Raw genomic sequence first — 19851 nt, forward strand, 5'->3', positions numbered from 1 at the left:
TCTACCCCTTTCTACGGAGCCACTCCCGGGTTTCGGCACCAAAGAAATGTTGCAGAAACTCATCAGAGAGAAAATGAAAGAAAAGTATATACAGACGTAGAGAGTCTCTTTGTTAAGCCCATTAATTGCTGTCCCCGTCTAGTGCTGTCTACACAGGTGTCTCGCATTAGAGTCTCCTTTGACCTTGCGCCGCACTTTCCGTGACTTTGAGGGCGTGCGCTTCCCTATTTCGAAATGTCTGCCCTTTGGTTTGTTCCGCAAAAGTTCATAATGATGGCGAACACTCGGAATGCGGCAACATCCTTCCCCAAATGAGTCACAATGCACTGAGCTCATGTTTCGTAATGCTATTGCTCCTAATTCATTTCTTGGACTTCCAAGGGAAACAGGAGCTGAACTGGTCGGCGAGTTCCATTGCCACTCACACGACCTCACCTTACCATCCCGTCCCTTATAGAGCTGTGTAATCGGCGCCACAAATGCCGGGACTTCCTGTAGTAACACGACGTCACCCTGTGGTTATATTGTAAACACCCAACTGATGAACTGATCTCAACTCTAGAATGTATTCTTTCAACGCTCCCAGAATTGGTCTGTTATCTTTTGTCTGTGGATCCATTATTCACGCTAATCCCGTTGGACGTCGGAACTGATACTCCTCCAGGCTGTTCAGACAATGCGGTCAGTGTTTTTCCGAGTAGGAAATGCGCAGGTGTGAACGCACTGGGCTCTTCGGGCGAAGACTGTAGGGACGTGAGGTGGCGGGAATTCACCATTCTCCTTCGAGCAGTATGGTGGTCATCTCCTCGAACGTATTTGACTATCGACTTGAAAAAGGCCTATCAGCTGCTTCGACTGACTAGTAAGGCTGCCGAGATTTTGACTATCAGTACAATCAAGGGCCTATTCAGAGTAAGAAGACTTCCGTTCGTAGTAGCGGCAGCTCCAGAAATTTTCATACGCGTCGTGTAGTTGTTTTTAAGTGTTGAGAGGTCAGCCAATATTTGGCTTGCTACTCCTGCGCGTCATCGACGCGTTGCTGGCGGATATACCGGGAACAAGCTCTTACCTAGTGTAGAGGTTGAATGGGAAAAGAGGAGGAGGAAATAAACACTCTTGGAGCACGTTCTCCAGGAGAACGGTTGCGGATTTCCACTGCTCCTGTACCATTACCAGTTGTACAGTATATTTTGGCGTGGTCGACAAGATTATCGTGGACAATGGGGGTACAGTTTCATATCCGGCCATCCGGCGACTCCTTCATACTGGAAGATTACCAGGTGGACGGGGATGAGCCGGTCCCTGTACCGGAAAACGTCAGTACCCCAGAGACCATTCAGTTCGTCACAAACAGGTGTAAGTCCACCGTAAAGGAGATTCGGCAAGAGAATGTAGTCAAGAAACATGAATATGACCGAATTCCCATCAAGAATATCCAGGTTTGAGGTAACTCAGCGCAGGAGTAGCACGCCCGTTTCTATGCGAGAGGTGCTAATTCAACTAGTAGCGGTGCAACAACAGGCTCAGCAGCATCGACAACTACTACAGGCTCTAACAGACTCTAGATCACCAAAGCCCCGATTTGAAATTGTCAAACCCGAGGTCTTCGATAGGGCTAATACTAGTCCTCGGGTGTGGATCCCGTTTTACGAATACGCTTGTGAGAAGAACCAGTGGACGTCAGATGAAGAGAAGGTGAAGAACCTTAGTCTCTTTCTAGCGAAAATGGCAAAAAGCTGGTATGAACTGCGAATCTTGAGTCACACCATGGAGGGATGCGAGCAGTGGAAGCAGAGCTTCCTGACCTCGTTTCAAGAGAACACCGTCGACAAATGGGACCGCGCAATTTTCTTCAGGTACTGTGCTGGCAGCCCGTTAGAATACTTTTACGAGAAGCGCAGACTACTGCAAATAGCTGACTCAAATCTGCAGGACACATCCGTTTTGTCATTGGTGATCCTCGGATTATCTAAAGATCTCCAACGACAGGTGCAGACGAAGGCACTGCGAGCGACGGAGGAGCTGCTACAAGCCTTTAAAGACCTCTGTGTGGAAAAGTCAGCCGTGCGCATGTGGTCCGAAGGAAGTGATCAGGGGTGGACACAAAGCCAATAGTGCAAGGATACCGCCACATGGAAACAGCGCAGCGGCATGTGGAGTCAAGGGCAAGACCGGGATCTTAGTCAAGCCGTAAAGCAGCTGGACGACGGTAACCATGGCTCAACTACAGTGCATCATTGTCTCCAGTCCGGCCCTGTGACAACACATGAGACGGTCTACCTTGTAAACGAAAACCTGTTGTACGTCACTCTGAATGCAAACGGGAAACCGACGAGGACGCTGGTGGGCAGCGGGGCCACTGTTAGTATTGTGAACAAGAAGTTAGTCGACGCCGGGCTATTTTTCACGGACGACCGATATGCCCCCGTCCAAGGCTTCGACGGTTCTCGCCGCGAGCTGCAAGACTGGACAGTAGTGAACGTAGCATACCAGAAACAGAAGCTATCCGCAAAAGCATTGGTTATGGACGAAGTGGACTACGATTTTCTACTATCGCGGCCATACATGGAGGCCATGCGATTAAACATCTTCTGGAATGATCAAGTTTCCGTCGATAGCAACACCTGTTTCACGTGTGGCATTAGGCAGCCATTGCGACTACCGAAGAATGTGGGCGACGTCAAGGTCCTGTACCCGGAACTAGAATGTCTGGCGAGGTGCCCACCTCCCATGGATGGGTATGCGGTACCTTTCATATTGGCCAACACGACCATTGTTCGCGGAAAATCGTACCCCATGCCCAGAGAGAGAGAGAGAGAGAAAATAAAAAGCATGGCATCAGAAAGAACTACAAGCGATGCTGGAGGCCCATGTTATACGACGTCGACTTCATCCTTCGCATCATCTATAACAATTGCACCTAAGGAGGATGGGACATTCCGCCTCTGTGCAGAATATCGCCGGGTAAACCAACAGACAAACCTATTTCCCTTCCCGATGCCTTGCATTGACGACGTCATCACCGATACAGGTGGATCCAGGTCTCGTGTATTGACCTCACCAAGGGATATTGACAGATTCCTCTACAACCTCTACAACAAAGAGTACACAGCATTCGTCACACCCTTTGGTGTCTACGAATATAATCGGCTCCCGTTCGGCTGGAAAAACGCTGGAGCCTGGTTCCAGAAAATCATGGATGATATCCTGCGGCCTTACAAGGGGAAATTTTGTGCGGTCTACATAGACGACATAGTCGTTTATTCAAGATCAGATGTTGACCACGCGACCCACCTCGAACATGTACTCACTGCTCTGAGTAAGGCGGGGTTGAAAGTACACTTCCGGAAGGGTGTTTTCTTCCAGGAGAGGGTGACATTTCTGGGCAGGGTACTGGGCAGAACGACGAGAAGCACGAAGCAGGAGTCAGTTTCTCGCATCAAAGAGCTCCAGAAACCCCGTCTTCCTCGACCTGGCCGGACACTTTCGGGCGTTCATCAGGGACTACGCGACTATAATCAAGTGCCACACACAGATGACTCGAAATGATGTCCCTCTCACCTGGTCTCCAGCGTGTAAAGCCGTATACCAACACCTTGTCGAAAATATATCATCCGACCCTGTACTCACACTGCAGTACTTCACATTACCGTTTGAGTTAAAGACAGACGCCTCCCATTACGGGAGGCATCAAGTGCCGCCGTATTATACCAGAAGCGCGTTAGCAACCCGAAAGGGCGCCAGCTCTCTGTGGTTGGTTACCACTCGTACACTTTCTCTAACGCCGAAATCAAATATACCACAACCGAAAAAGAAGCGTTAGCGGTCGTACGGGCTCTGGACTATTTCTGCTCATATTTAGAAAGCCGCAAGTTCCAACTGTTTACGGACAATCAGGCGCTCTCCCATCTCCTCCGGCTAGCAGAACCCAAAGGAAAGACCACAAGGTGGATATGTGAGCCGCAACACTTCGATTTTAAAGCATCTCATCGGAGTGCCTCAGAGCTCACTGATGGGGCTGCTTTGTCTCGCTTGGTCATAGACCAGCCAGGAAAACACACCGAGCCTAACGGGAAAGTAAACACCTTCAAACAATGGGAGGGATCTGAGCAGTTGCAGCCCGTGGACGGCAAGGTTCACGTCCCAGACACTCCGATACCGAAGATCCTCCAACTGTATCATGACAGCCAGGGATCGGGTGGACACGACGGCTTTTGGCGGACATACAATAAATTTGCCAAGCGCTTCACTTGGAAGAACACGAGAAAAACGGTACGAAGATACGTGTCTAGGTGCCATGAGTGCCAAATACACAAGGCCAAATACCGACAACCTACTGATTCCATGGTACTACCGGAACACTCCGCAATACCATTTGAAGTGATTCACATCGACTTTGCATAAATAAAGAAAAAAGGGGAAGGAGTGTCCAGGACACAGGCATTCCTCGAGGTTGTTATCGACCAGTGCACGCGAATGATCGCAGCCTGTCCTGGACGGGTAGATGCCCAGAGCGTCATGAGCCTCCTCTAACGGCATATGTTAAGAAACATGAAGGTTATAATCTCTGCAACGGTCCAGCGTTCCGAAGCCGGAAGCTCAGGGTGTGGGCATAATAGAGACGAATTACGCTTCGGCGCACGACACCATACCACCCAGCAGCCTATGGGTTAGCAGAGCGAGCCATCAGGGACATTAAGCACTACATCTCAGTTTATCTAGAGTACAGTGGAGGGTGGAAATGTGCTTTGGAAGGAGCCGTCCATCACCACAACGGGTCACACACAACCGCGCTCGGTTGCAGCCCTCACTACGCTGCGTCCAAAGTGGTTCCATTTCTCCTTGCCGATCATGCGCTCAGTATCACACAATGGATCCGATTGGAATAGCATCTCAAGACTACACAGCAGCGTGAAAAATATCGCCTAACTATGAAGCGGAACTTCGATAAACGATACAGCAATTCCATACCGGACATTCGAGTTGGCAACCGCGTCCTATTTCGACTAGGCCTACCTCGTACGTGGGCCCAATATGAAGGGCCATAAGTCGTTCTGGACACTGTGCGTCAGAACGGTGTATTGAAGGCTATTGGCTGAGGGGGTCTCGAGGTACGCGTGAAACGGCCTCCATAGGCAACGTCATCCCATTCCATCCACGGGGGGATGGTCAACAAAACGGGGGAGAATGTAGAGGTAGAAGAGGAATAGAGGAGGAGGAAATAAACACTCTTGGGGTACGTTCTCAAGGAGAACGGCTGCGGATTTCCGCTGCTCCTGTACCATACCAGTTGTACAGTAAATGTAGATGACAACATTGATTGCGTGAAGAACCTGGACGAGCACAACAGGCGTCTGGAACAGGTGGTTTGTAATCTGGAAGGAGCGAACCTTCGTTTCAGAAGACACAAATGCAAAATCGCCTTACCAGTGGTGACTTACTTGGGACATTGCATTAACGGGGAGGATCTGCACCTAACAGACACCAAGGTCAAAACGCTGTACAGGCACCACCACTCAAGTCTAAGACCAAAAGAAAATCCTTCCTCAGCCTACTGTCGTTTTACGATCGCTTCCTGAGAAACCGCGAAAACGTAGCAAGCGATCTATATGAACTCCTGAAAGCGAGCAGGAAATGGCAGTGGCTTGCAAGGCACCAGTCAATATCAGTATCAATATCACCTGTCGGCGTTCGAAGATTTCAAGAAGTTCGTTATTCAGTGCATTGTGCTCGCACACGACGAGTCGAAGACATGAGTAGTCGCATGCGACGCCTCGCCGTGCGGGTTAGGTGCCGTACTCACTGAAGTTGACGACGACCAGCAGCCAGTTGACGACCAGCGAGAAGTGTCCATTGCTTTTCGCGTCACGCACTGTGGGGCCGACAGAACACAACTACGCCCATCAAGATAGGAAAGGTCTAGCAGTGGCCTTCACTTTAGAAAAAAGATAATCATTTGTACGTCGCCGGGAGGCTTATTTCGAAACCCTGACCGATACGGAAGAGCGGCGGCGGAAGGAAACCCTGAAAACCCGATGCGTTTGCTGTACGGACGCCGACGGCGCCTATTTGTAAATTTGCACGCATCGCTCAGAGCGCAGGGCGGAGGGTAGTGAAATGTGCTGGACAACAAGGTTAGGTTGGAACAGACAGGTAATTTTGAAGTTCTTGACTATGTCTTTGGATTACAAGCAACGGTGGATCAAATTTGGCTACCCATTGAACTGTAGATGAGACGGAACGTTACGAAATCATAGTTAACCGGACAGACATTCAGAGAATGTGTTACCTCCTTCCCCCTTCCTTTTTCCTTTCCTTCCTTGCTTTTCTATTTCGTTTTCTAGCTTTTTTTTTTGGAATAGTAAGCTTGCTCTTTGTCTGGCTATCCTTTCCTTTCTTTTTCTCTTAAAGGTCAGCTACGCCGATTTCCCGATGTGTTGAAACGGTTGTGATATTCAGAACGAGCACACCCAACTGCCCCCGAAACGCACCTTCGTTTGTCAATTTTGTCTTCCTATTACGAAAATTAATTAGTCAAAGAAACCAAAACAAGCCATGGGCGCAGCCATTTTTGTGACGTAGATGGGATAAACCTGCTCCATCTACGTAGATAGAGAATCGTGCGTCTGATTGGATGAAAGCTGAGGCTTTCTCTGACTTCCCTGGCGTCTTCTCCCGTTTGCGAGGAAATCCAGTTATGGCCGCCGGCTACGATGAGCGTTTCTTCCGAGGTAATCCCGAGAACTTTTGAACGATGGAAACCAGAACTGCGAACACACCTCAACATCATTTTTGGGCGTGAAATGGTGATTATGTGCTCGAGAACTTCGCAGTTCAACCGTTCAGCTGCCATTCACGTCAACCCGTTTGCTGCTTTTACTACAAGTGCAGGAATGGGAGCGATTGAGCAACAACGTGAGACTTGGTGATTGTTTGAGCATATACCTGCAGAGGACTGGTCTTCAAAGAAAGAAGGCCGTATTTCTGCCCATGCACATCGTGCGATTGCCAGGCTTGTTACACGAGATACATATATTGTGCAGCATCATAGCGCGACTGCAATGAACGACGTAGGAATGTATCGTGACCACTCGAACTGCATTCGTTGAACCATTCGTCGGTTATATGAAAGTGCAGAGTTGCCCCGCACAAAAAGTGTTGGATGTAGTTTTGTAGTGTGTTGTTTATCTCGTAGAGCGCATCGCGGCATGTAGGTCGAGAGCCCTTATACGTATTTTTTGCATGTTTACTTGAGTGTGCGCATTGTTCTATACCACACAGGCCATATTTCATTCATAGTAGTTTCGCAAATAAACACGTACGGGTCGATCTCATATTGCTTTTGAGTTAGGCATGCTGTCTTCAGATCAGGGTATATGTATCCTGTTTGCTGGGCCCAACAGATGTTATTAAGGGTAGTGCAACATTTCTCACTTCTTGAACCATGCTAACATTGCCAGAATAAGGAACATTACACTGTGCTGTGTATACACTGTGCTGTGTACGTCAGTTGTCTCGCGACGTAAACCCCCAATTATTATATTGGGTACTCCACATGTTCAACCAGTCAGCACTTCCCATATCCTATTTTTTTTAAACATGTGCTTAAAATTGCACAACTGTCACTCAAGTAACTTTGCCACCAAATTAGTCAGTGACAAAAGGTATATGTACTTTATCACAAATTTAATAACCTTGGTGGAAATGGTTGATGGTGTCCTCTGCCTTGTACGGTGCACTTCATAGCAAAATACGCAATAGTCCAAATGTTTTCCTTGTTCACAAATGCCCTGTCAAAGCTGAAAGACTCTTATCAAAATGGGGAAGCGGGCTTGCTTGTCGAGAGAAACAAATATGAAACCGCAGTGCTCAGCGTAAATAACTGCATGCTCAGCAACTAAGGCTGGTGATGCCGAAGACCTAATATTTCTAGGTTAAAAGGAACAAAGGAGAAAAGACCACTGCAGCGTATTAATGTTGTTTCAAAAGTATAACACTACAAAATTTGTGAGGGTCAGTTGGTGTATTTAGTTATGTTGGTCACCTCCTGCACCAATTTTTAATAAGATTCAAATGCGTTGCTACCAACCAGGACCTAAGCCTGACCTATGATCTAATGGTCAATTTCGAATCAATCATCAGGACTATATCACTCCACACGCACCCAGATCAACACGGCTAAGCCATCAGCGCACACTCAAACCATTCCAGTGCATGACTGACTGCTTTAAATATTCGTTCTTTCCTCGAACCGTCGAAGAATGGAATTCTCTGTCATCTGCTCAGGTCTCACACCGCTCTGTCACGGCATTTGTGAAAGGCTTAAACGCAGTTACATGATGTGACATATGTGTCTTGCTGTAAATTATTTTGGACTTTCTGTGCCCCTCCTACTTGGACCCTTTCAGGGTTTGTAGTATTTTATAAATAAATAAATAAATAAATAAATAATAATAATAGTAGTATCTATCTATGACCTATATGGACTTTCACCACTAGTTTGGTTTCACACGTGGCTTCTAGTGAAATTCGAAGCTGCTCAGTAGAGCTGACAGGAGACTTGCAGAGTAGATAATTTTTTTATTTATATTTTCCAAAGACCATGTAAAAAACAATGTGCTGTACCAACTGTATTCAAAGAAATACAGATATACTTTGTTTTAGCTATGTGCATATTAGCAGATTACAGGTGACCGATGACACACAATGGGCGTCAAGGGTGAGAACACAAGAATACTACCACTGCAGGCACTGTCCTGAAATTCTAAGTCACCATTTGTCAGAAAGCAATGACCACACACAGCCTAAGGATCATATTGAGCTCCTTCCATTATTCTTTTTATTGACAGAATGTTGGCTGCCGTCTAGTCCATGAAAGTGACCCTTATCGTTGAAAGAACGGTTCAACAGCAAGCGAGCTGGTGATAAGTGTCCATGATGGCGAGACCTGAAGAGGAGATACAAGAAGGGACATAAACACGCTATGTTGAGACATTGTGTATGTCCCTTCCTATCCCTCGTCTCAGGGTTTTTCGCCATGGACCTTCATGATGTTTCCTTCCGGAAACATTTTATTTTTATGTACAATTGTGAAGGTACAAATCACACAGTACTTTTCTTGAAACAAGAATCCATAGAAGGTGCACAGTCGTCTTCAGCATTGCACACTTCTATGGTACATGTTAATCACCTTGGAATGTCACAGACATGTCATGGAGGCCGGCACATGATTAGTGGTGTTGAGCAGACAACGATTTGTCATATTTTAGGCCCAAAAAGCAGTTTTGGCACCTGCATGTTGAGACAGATGTATCTCTACATACTTTGCCATGACACAAATATATGAAGCAACAAATGTACCCTCTACTTTATGGTTATTAGTCAACACTGCCAAGAATGTGGGTATATACACAGTCTTGTACAACCTACACTCTTCAAAATGACCTTCACACACGACACACTGTAGGTCAACGAGACTCCAGAATGATGTCCTCTCCCTCCCCATTGGCTGAAAACATTTTTCTTTTACTTTGCATAAGGGGAAGTTAGTACAAGAAATGCACAAGTTCCTTTTTTGAGCAAATCAGTATTCAGAGCATTACCATACTGTGGTGGGCCTGCAGTGCATTAGGTGGTACAGCACATACTGCAAAAAATTTATGTCGCCCATTCTAATGACAGTCTTCTCCAGTTTTTCAAACTGCCATTTCCCATAGTGCTTTATGGTATGACACAGCATTTCTAAATATTTACTGTAGTTTACCGATTGTAGCAGAAAAAGATACTACTGTTTCCGATCACAGGACGCAAGCCATAAGTGCTATACGGCAACAGTACATGCTGCTGTCTAGCAGTTGTTTGTGTTTGGACATGGTATGCTGCATGCAGGGTAAATTCCATGGTTAAAATATCCAAACGTGAACAACTGTTAGATTACATGATGTAGAATGCTCTATAGTACAGTAAAACCTCCAAAGTTGGACACCCACCTACCTCGGACAACTCCCCATGATTTCGTTGCACGGGCAGGCTCCTATTGAAACTACATGGCGACGAAATTCTCTATGTCGGACACCTCCCTATCTTGGAAGTAGGATAGGGTTTTCCCTGCAAAGTCGGACAAAACCCTGACCAAATTACCTCAATATCGGCCCATCTTTGCACCAAAAAGACCCAAAATGAGCCAGTGGCCTTGACTTTTGCCCCTTTTTTCCCCTATACTGGTCTCAGCATTTTGTTGCTTTAATTTTTAGAGTCCAAAAACAAGTGCTTTCAGTCTACATTGTAATTCTTTATGTGAGCACTTGTCTTCAGTTTGTCTAGAGCCTTTGAACGAGCACTGCACCAAAGCTATGAGAAGTGGGCTGACGCTTCAGAGACAAGTCCTTGCTGCTCGAAAAGCTCCAGAGGTAATGCCATTGAGTAGAATCCGAACAGAATTGAATATACTAAAATCAGTAATAATTATCAGTGAAGAGTGGGTAGAGGTACCACTACCAGGCACCACCACCAGGTACCACTAAGGACCTTAAATTGAAGAAGGGGGACATTTCTCACAGCTGTGATCTCTTCCATTTTTTGTTACCGTCATATTCTGTAACTCGGACACCTCTATAAGTAGGAGACGCTTCGGCTGCACCGCGGGTGTCCAACATAGGAAGGTTTCACTGTATTTATGTTCCGTGTCGTGTGACCACAAACAATATATGCTTTTGCTCATGCTGCACAGCAAGGCGAATTGAGCTGCATGTGAGGATAATAACATGAAACCCGAGGCGCGGAGGAAAAGGCATGACTTTACGGTCTCTGTGTCAGTTGTTTCATGTTGTAATTGCGTACCAGCTGGCCTGTACCTGAGAATAGGTTTGATACATTGTACACGCACCATAGACATGCAGTATGTGGTGTGTTGTGATAGTAATGCCACTGCCAATTGAAGAATAAGGCTCCAGGTGGATTGTTTCGGTACAATCTTGAACTATGCATACCAAGGGGTAGGGCATCTGCGTGACAGGTTTACCTGGAAGTAAGAATGTAAATGTTAGCTGAAGTCATTGAATAATTAACATTATCAATATACTGCTGTAGATGATACAAACAATAGCACACAAGATGCCCCGATATGTTCTGCAGGCATGTCTCTGTACTCACAATATTAGTACAGCAGCTACAGAACGGCATAAAACAAGTTTTTGTATACATGATACCACTTGAATGCAACAAAAGCTTCTGCTGCACTGCCAGAACACCACGGCGGACAGATTTACCTTACTTCACCTGAGAAAAAGTATGTACTGTTGCACACATGATGCTGTTTGAATGTCTCGAAAAACATAATTTATGACCGAAAGACATCAACTGGAAGATTTCGATTTACCTTAGCCAAAACTGAAAAAAACTATGTGCTGTTGCACACATGAAACTGCTTGAACTGCCCTTGAGCGCTCTTGAAGAACACCTTATTTGTGACCAAAATACAACAGCTGAGCCAACATTGAATTTATACCTTACTCAAAATACACAAGATGTGCTGCCGTGCATATGATACGATGATACTGCTTAAATGTACTCTGAAAGCGCTGGCACCTCAGGCATGGTTGCTCTAAGCTAGCGGGCAACAGCAAGGGTATACGAACACAAGAAGTCGAGCACAAGTGATGGAATGCACTTGATTAATCAGAAAATGAAATGTCTCAGTACCAGGTGTCACTGCTCCGTCAACAAAAACAGATGAACTTTGAAGGGGCGTCTGGTTGGCACTGGTGACAGCCTTCAGCTTGAAACCCAGACGGTGATAGTTGAGACGTGGAGTGCAAGCTTTGCGGTGGTGCCAGAATGCCTGTGAAATCATTTAACAAATAAGGCAATTCCAAATCTGTACTGAGAATACACCCGCTGGGGCGTAATCTCTAAAGGATGAAGTAGTAACTGACAGATAGCGTATTTTTCTCTTCTACGTGATGCAATTTGCACCGCATTACTGACTTGTCTAACATTAGGCGTCTTACCTTTATCTGCTGCCTAGTCCTCCCCCTGCAATCTCCTGCTGCAGATAAGGCTGGCACAGCATCCCGGACGAGACATCTTCGGCTTCTTGTGAAACAACAACAACAACTTTATTTTCGGCCTTGGAGTGTGGGGAGTTTCATCGCAACAGGCGATACTCTACCCCAGTGCTTGGTGGAATGGGGGGAATAAAATAACGTGCCCCTTTACAATAACGATCGAAGTCCGATGGTGTCCAGAAATGTCAGAAGACCTTTGAGCGCAGAGCGTTGCTGGGCTGGATTGGGCCAGGGACCAAGCAATTTCGGTAGGGAGAAAGGGCGAGAGTCCAGCTGACGAAGAGACTCGGAGAGTGTGGTTCGGGAAGGTTCGTAGTGAGGGCAATGAAGAAGAATGTGCTCCAGATCCTCAAGAGCACCACAGTGGCAGCAGGTGGGAGAATCAATTTGTCTCAAGCGGTAACGCCACTGAGCTGTAAAGGCCACATCGAGGCGCATGCGGTGGATTAATGCAGCATCCTGACGAGATGTGTTTCGTGGCATGCGGAAAGCGAGCGTGGGATCAACTCTGTTCAACATAGAGGGGGGAAGAATGTCGGTTGTCCGTTGGCGGGAAGCCAGGGGTGTCACTAGACGTCGCAGAATTGAACGGCGGTCTCCTCTGAGCAGAACAATACGGGTCCGGTTCCGAGACGAGAGTGCTGCTTCTGCGGCGCTGTCGGCCTGCTCGTTCCCCACGACACCACAATGGGCTGGAACCCACTGGAGAACTAGCCTGTGGCCTGCGGAGTAGATAGTGTGGTAAGCCATTAACACGTCTGTGACTAGGGGTGCGGATGGGCCTCGTATGTCGGAAGTTTCAATTGCTTGAAGTGCAGATTTGGAGTCTGTAAAGACTGCCCATTCCCGGGGTGGAAAATCAGCGATGTGTTGTAGAAAGAAAAGGATGGCATAGAGTTCCGCAGCTGTGGAGGAGGTTGGATGTGAAAGGCGTCTTCCTTGGACGACGCCTTCGGATGGAATGACGAAGGCTGAGGCGGACTTGTTGTTTCGGGATGCGCCATCAGTATATGCTGCCGTAAACGTAGAAAACTTATCGTCTACCAGAGCATGAAAATGGGCTCGGAGGACTTGAGGGGGGACCTGATCTCTTCTTTGCAGAAGGTTTGGGAGGCGTACAAAAGTGGGCGGTACCGGTAGAGACCAGGGGGCTTCCGGCGGTATAGTGTCCTTAGTTATGAAGCCAGTGAGAGTCTGGCGTGTCCTCTGCGCTACTCGATAGAAGTCGCTTCCAGGGCGGTATCGAATTTTCCTGAGTAGCGGATGGCGGGGAATGTGAGCACGCAAACGGAGGTAGTGCCGAGCCGTTTCCCGTTCACGGAGAACTTCAATCGGGAGCTCACCAGCTTCAGCCAGTACTTGTCGTGTTTCAGCCATTCTTGGAACCCCGAGGCATCGACGAAGGCTTCGAGCAAACAGGGACCGAAGCGTATTTAATGAAGTTGTTGATATCCTGTGCAGAATAGGAAGGCTGTAAAGCACAGTCGCCCTCACCAATGCCGCGTGAACCGCGAGCAGGGAACGCTGATCACAGCCCCATCCTGGGCCAGAAAGATGTTGGATTGCGGGGAGCCATCGCTGCACTTTAGTTTCAAGGTGTTTAATGTGCCGAGCCCAGCGCAAGTCCGAGCCGATTACCACGCCAAGGAAGCGGTGAAAGCGTACTGGTTCTAGCTTCTTTAAACCAAGCCAAAGTGGGAAATTGGCCATAGCTTTACGCGTGAAAGGGAGCTCGACACACGTTTCGGGTGAAAGGTCCATCCCGAGGTGCGTCAGGTACGTATGGATATTGTTTAAAGCGAGCTGCAGGCGGCGCTGGAGAGCCGGGCGTGATTTTCCTACTGTCCAAAGGGCGACGTCATCTGCATACACGGAGAATGACACTTTGCGAGGAATTACTGATTGTAGGCCGGCCATCACCACGTTAAAGAGTGTCGGGCTGAGAATGCTTCCTTGGGGGACTCCTTGAGGAACAGGATGCTGAGGGCTTTGGCCTTGGGACGTACGGACAGCGACAGTTCGGTCCGTAAGGAAGTCTTGGAGCCAGATGAAGAGCCGACCGGATACTCCAAACGAGCGCAAGGCATGCAGCACACAAATGTGCGAGACGGTATCATAGGCGCGCTTGATGTCGAGGAAGACCGATCGGACGATCCGTCGATGGGCTCGAGCATGTTGAACTGTAGAGACTAGGTCGAGAACTGGATCCATGGAGCTTCGGTGGCGACGAAATCCAGCCATTTCGTGAGGGAACGCACGTCGTTTTTCGAGCCACCAGTCGAGGCGATGCAAAACCATTCTCTCCATCAGTTTCCCCACACAGCTTGTAAGGCTCACCGGGCGAAAGGAGGATAGGGCATTTGGGGGCTTGCCTGGTTTCAGGACGGGAACAACCAAGGCCTCCTTCCATGTATGTGGTAAAGATCCTTGTTGCAAAGACGTATTATAGACATGAAGGAGAGCTTGGAGTGACCGCCCGTCAAGGTTTCGTAGGGCGGCATAGGTGATTTTATCGGGCCCAGGGGACGAGCTGGCGTTCACAAGCTTCAACGCTGCCTTTAGCTCGATTAGTGTGAAGTCGCGGTCCATAACTTCCGGGGGACGGGGCCAGTCGTGGTGAAGTTCAGCCGTCAAACTGTGGACAAAACTGTGGTGTAGGGGCGTGGTCGAGGCAGCCGCCGGAGTCGTTAGTACCACACAGAAGTCCGTCGCAAGCGTGTTCTCGTCTACACGCTGAACGATAGCCAAGGCCGCGAGAGGATTCTTTTGAGGGGGCGCCTCCTTCAGAGATCCGATTGTCCGCCAGATCTTCGTGGCCGGATCGAACGGTGAAAGGTGGTGGCAAAACTTACGCCAACGCTTCCTGTCCTCGTTTTTAAGTTCTCGTGTTACTTTAGCTTTCATCCGGCGGTATTCCACAATGTCCGTAAGTTGCCCTGTCCGACGAGCCGTTCTTTCTGCTCGGCGACGTAATGCTCTAAGGTGATTAATAGCGGGGGAATGGCCGATATGGCCTGTTACCCTTTTAGACATGACCACCGCGTCCTGAATACCGCGGGTTATTGCTTGAGAGAGAGCCTCTGGGGACATACCGGTGTGCACAGATGTTCTGAGGCCCGCACGAAAACGTCTCCAGTTTGTGAAAGAAATCAGTCCAGCAGTTGCCGAGAGGGGCAGTCTGTCGTGCGAAATATATAGAGGATAATGATCGCTACCTCTAGTGTCGACGTCCGTAGCACACGACAAGTGGCGAATTATGTCGGTTGAGGACCACGAGAGGTCCAATACATCAAGTGACATTGGGGATCGCATGTAAGTGGGCTCGCGGTTGTTCAGCAGGCACATGTTATTATTCTCCATTGCCTCTAACAACCTCCTTCCCCTACTGTCCGTCCTTCGGCTTCCCCAGGCCGAGTGATGTGCATTGAAGTCCCCTAGCACAAGCGCCGGGGCTTCCAGAGTACCAAGTAAGCGTTCCAGGTCACTCCACGGGACCTGTACCGCGGGACGGATATAGATACTGACGACCGTTAACAGCATGGGGCCAATGCGGATCCTGCATGTGACGTAATCATAAGAGCGATGGCAAACTGAGCCGATGGGTGCAGCAACGAGGTCATTGCGAACGTATAGCGCTGCTCTACTCTCAGGGGAATGATGAGAGCGATAGATAGTGTATCCACTGACACGATGTGTACAATCCATGCCGTGTTCGCATATAGCTATGAAAGGGAACTTGTACTGTTGGGGATGTAATTTAAAATCTGGGAGCTTGTTACGCAGGCTTCGAGGATTCCACTGCATGGCCAGGGCGTTTTTATACAATTCCGTCATGCTGATGCGAAGATAATGCCTCCAGTGCCAGAAGCGCTTGAACCTCGGGCAGTTGCGACGCACCAGGAAAAGCAGAGACAATGGCCTTAAGGGCAGCGAGTACCGCTGAGAAGAGTCCCAGAGGATGCATATATTGGGAGGTTGATGTGTAGAGGACGGTGGTCTTCCTCTACATGAGCCCCGACCGGCGATGATGGTATGCCACGGAGAGGCGGTGACGGTGGCCTATCTCCATGGCCGCGCCGGTGGAACTGAAGCCGGTGCTCCACGCGCGTGGCCATCGTTGTCGTCGTTGTCGTCGTCCGCTACAGGGGTCCCCCGGCCGTCAGATGCGTTGCGGACGCATCGCAAGAACAGGGAACAGCGGGAACAGCGGGAACAGGGGCACGGCACACGTTGGCGGCGTTTCAGAGGGGATGAAGACGGGAACAGCATCCGTGTGTAGGTAGTCATCCCTGTGGTAGGTGTGGACGGGAACAGCGATCCGTCGCAGAGAGGGTGAGGCGCTCGGTGTCGTGGTCCTGGGGTGCCGCGACCGGCACGGGAGCCGAAGCTCGATAGTCCCAGGTGGAGAGAGTGAGGTGCCGAGACGGGCTTAAGTGTGCCGAGGCGTCGGCTGCCGCGACTGCCGCAACCGGCAGGTGAGCGCAAGGCTCGAGTGTCGCGGCCGGCAGTGAGAAGCGTGAGAAGACTTGAGCGAAGAGAGAAGCGTAGGTGAGAGAGAGCGAAGAGTGCGGTAGGAGTGAAGGTGGGCCGTGTGTGCCGGAGGTAGTGCTGCTCGATGGCGTGGTCAGAAATTTGGGATGGTGAAGGGCCGAATTGCTCCGGACGTGATGTTCTTTGTCCGGGTCACCAAATGTAGAGGACGGTGGTCTTCCTCTACATGAGCCCCGACCGGCGATGATGGTGTGCCACGGAGAGGCGGTGACGGTGGCCTATCTCCATGGCCGCGCCGGTGGAACTGAAGCCGGTGCTCCACGCGCGTGGCCATCGTTGTCGTCGTTGTCGTCGTCCGCTACAGATGAGGGTTCTGGTTCCGTCACACTGGCGTAAGTGTTTGTAATCTGTCTTGATGGACGAGGAGGCGGTGCGCTTGTGATAGGCGCAGCCGCGACTGTGTTCAGCGACCCTCGTTTACCTGGTGCAGATCGAGGGGGTAGTGCAGGAAATTCTTGTGCATTTGTACGAGACGGGAGTGTGGCACTAGCATCCCTAGGAGCGTCAGACGGAAGTCGTAGGGTTCGGTCTTGGTGCCTCTTGGTGGCGGCGGTCTTGACAGGACATAAAGAAAATGATGCGGGATGGCTGGATTTGCAGTTAGCACACTTTGGCTCTCTTTTATTGTTGCAGTCTGATCAAACAAGTTGCGTATTGCTTCCGTAACATTCGTATGAGCCAGATGAACAGATCAAATCGCTGCTTTCGAATGTGGCACCTAGTCGGAGTTGTAACCGATTGTTGCAGTCAATAGATTTCTCTTTCGCCTTTCGGAAAATTGTGGTTTGAAACATTGGAACTGCATGCTGAAGTGTTCTTGCAGACGGGAGCAAAACGCTCACGCATTCTCGGCACGCAGCACAGAACACGAATCACACCAGGAAGTCTGTACTGGCCTATGCAGCAAATGCTTTGCAGTCGAAGGAAGCAAAACTCACGTTCCTCGTGGGTCCAGAAATATACTGGCTCCCTAATAGCGAACTGTTTATCACTTCCCCAATGTGAATCTGCGCAGCAGACGGCTCGGCAGAAGAAACTGGCCGGCTTGGCGGACGAAACCAAGCCAAAAGTCATGCCAAGCCGGAGCGCGGGCAGACCACGAATGTGTCGTCGACACAGGGTTTGCGGGCCACAAGACGGGATGTCAGTGAAACTAAAAATTCACTTTTTCGGAAAACCGCGAGGAGTTTGGGATAACTATTTTGCATACATAATCAGTGTTCCCTTATGAACACATCGTGTGAGTACCATTCCATTCTGTAACACTCGAAAATCGGCGTAGCTGAGCTTTAATAAACGTTTCCCCCCCCCCCCCCCATAAAAAGCAAGAGGGCAACAACGGTTATTGAACGTTCGGAAACTGTCATGTAAGCAACAGTATGTCCAGTCGTACTGTTAATGGCAATGTCGTTCCTTCCCTGTCTGATTTATTATTTACAGCGGCCCACGTTCAAAGCACATGATTGGTCTCTTGCGTCAAAACAGTTGGCACTTAGGAGCCTCCACTGGTAATTAATATGCCGTGAGTAAACAGAGTGCGTAGAATTGATCCACTGTACTGAACTGTCAATACGATGTGTCATGCTATGTGTTGCTGTAGCGTGTATATTGCTAAGGGTGAGACATACGCTGAAGACAGGAACACTAACAGGCTATCTGTTTTTCTGTGCAAAAACGAAGACAATGTTGTACGTATTGTATCTCCATACGGATAATAAGTAGTTAGAAATGCCAGCACACGCTAGTAGACATATCTCAAAATAGTTATACTCTAGGAAATTTTCGTAAATTCAGTTATATTTTGCAATCATCAGCAACAAATTTGCAGGCGAGTCAATCGAACGACAGATGTGGCCTGACTTGTAGTGAAGGAAAACGATATTGTGTCAAACAAAGAATAATGTATGATACACAATAATGTAATGATTGGATATTTGTAATCAAGAGGCATTAGAGATTGTAATCGTGTTCCTGAAGAGCATCACTCACTCCTCTTTCCTTCCAAGCATTGTAGTGTACTCTGGGTGAGACTGACTTTGAAGTGTGGCTGTCTCTGCATCGAGCACTTCTTCGGAGTGGGCATAGAGGACCTACAGTCAGGAAACAGTGTGTGTGTGGTTCACACTCAACACATGTATTTCAATCAAACCTGAGGGAAATTAATTTTCCATGTCTTAGGCTGGGTTTCACTAGTGCAAGCTATAGTACTGGAAATCAGATCAGACCTCCGTAAACTTGGGAGTTCTTGGGAGTTGGGAAACTCCGTAAACGGTGACATGAACTGTGCAGGCAATGGCTTATTTGCATATGCTCGCCAATTAAATGAAAATTCCTTTGGACACTTTTGGAACCTCTGTTTTACGTATCGGCACCTTCAGTGAAAAATATTAAAAAGAACAAACTACGTTGACAATTGGTGATTTTTTCAAGTTATCAATTAGTTGCAGTTTACACATGTGCTCACTTGATGTGTCTATTGCATGTTCATCTGCCTGCCACACAAACAGGGGTGACGATCGATAAGGCAGCGTTCACACAGGCCAACTTTCTGCACCAACTGCAGATTCATGACCAACTCAAGTTGGAGGGAATTTGTCACCGAGCAAAACCTTCAGAAATAGGTTTTGCATTGGCAAGTCAGCGAGAGGAGCATTGCCACGTGTCTTATGCCCTCACTTCCAATGGTGTTGCGATTTTATTCGTGTCATAGTGCTGTACTACTATTATTAAATTGCATTGGTTACGAATTGTGCAGGTGTAGCTGAAAAATAATTGTTCTTAAAAAAGTGAAAGCCGCAGAAGCATCCCAGTTGGCATGTTTTAAGAGAATGTTGTACTCTTGGTGAAATAAGATGATGTGAGATTGTTTGTCTGTGGAGCTGCCTAGTTGGTACTTGTGAATACGGAGATGGCACCACCTCGAAATTGCTCGTAAAACTTTGGTTGCAGTTAGTGCGGAAAGTTGACCTGTGTGAACAATGTTTAAGGAACAGCCACAAGGCACGCTTTGGAATCCTTCTCTACCCTACTTTCAAACAGCGATAGTGGTGATGCCGTTCCGTAGGTGACACAGCACGTTTGCATCATGAGACGATACGAGCGCTGTGCACCAGTTCGGTAGAGAAAAAGAACGAAGAGCGAATTCTCTCTTCCATCTGATCCTTAACTGCTGCCCCCTATGTGTGAACTGTGCGGATGAACACACAATTGACACCATCCAAAGAGCACATTTGTA

This window comes from Ornithodoros turicata, unplaced genomic scaffold, assembly GCF_037126465.1.
Source record: "Ornithodoros turicata isolate Travis unplaced genomic scaffold, ASM3712646v1 Chromosome23, whole genome shotgun sequence".
NCBI lineage: Eukaryota > Metazoa > Arthropoda > Arachnida > Ixodida > Argasidae > Ornithodoros > Ornithodoros turicata.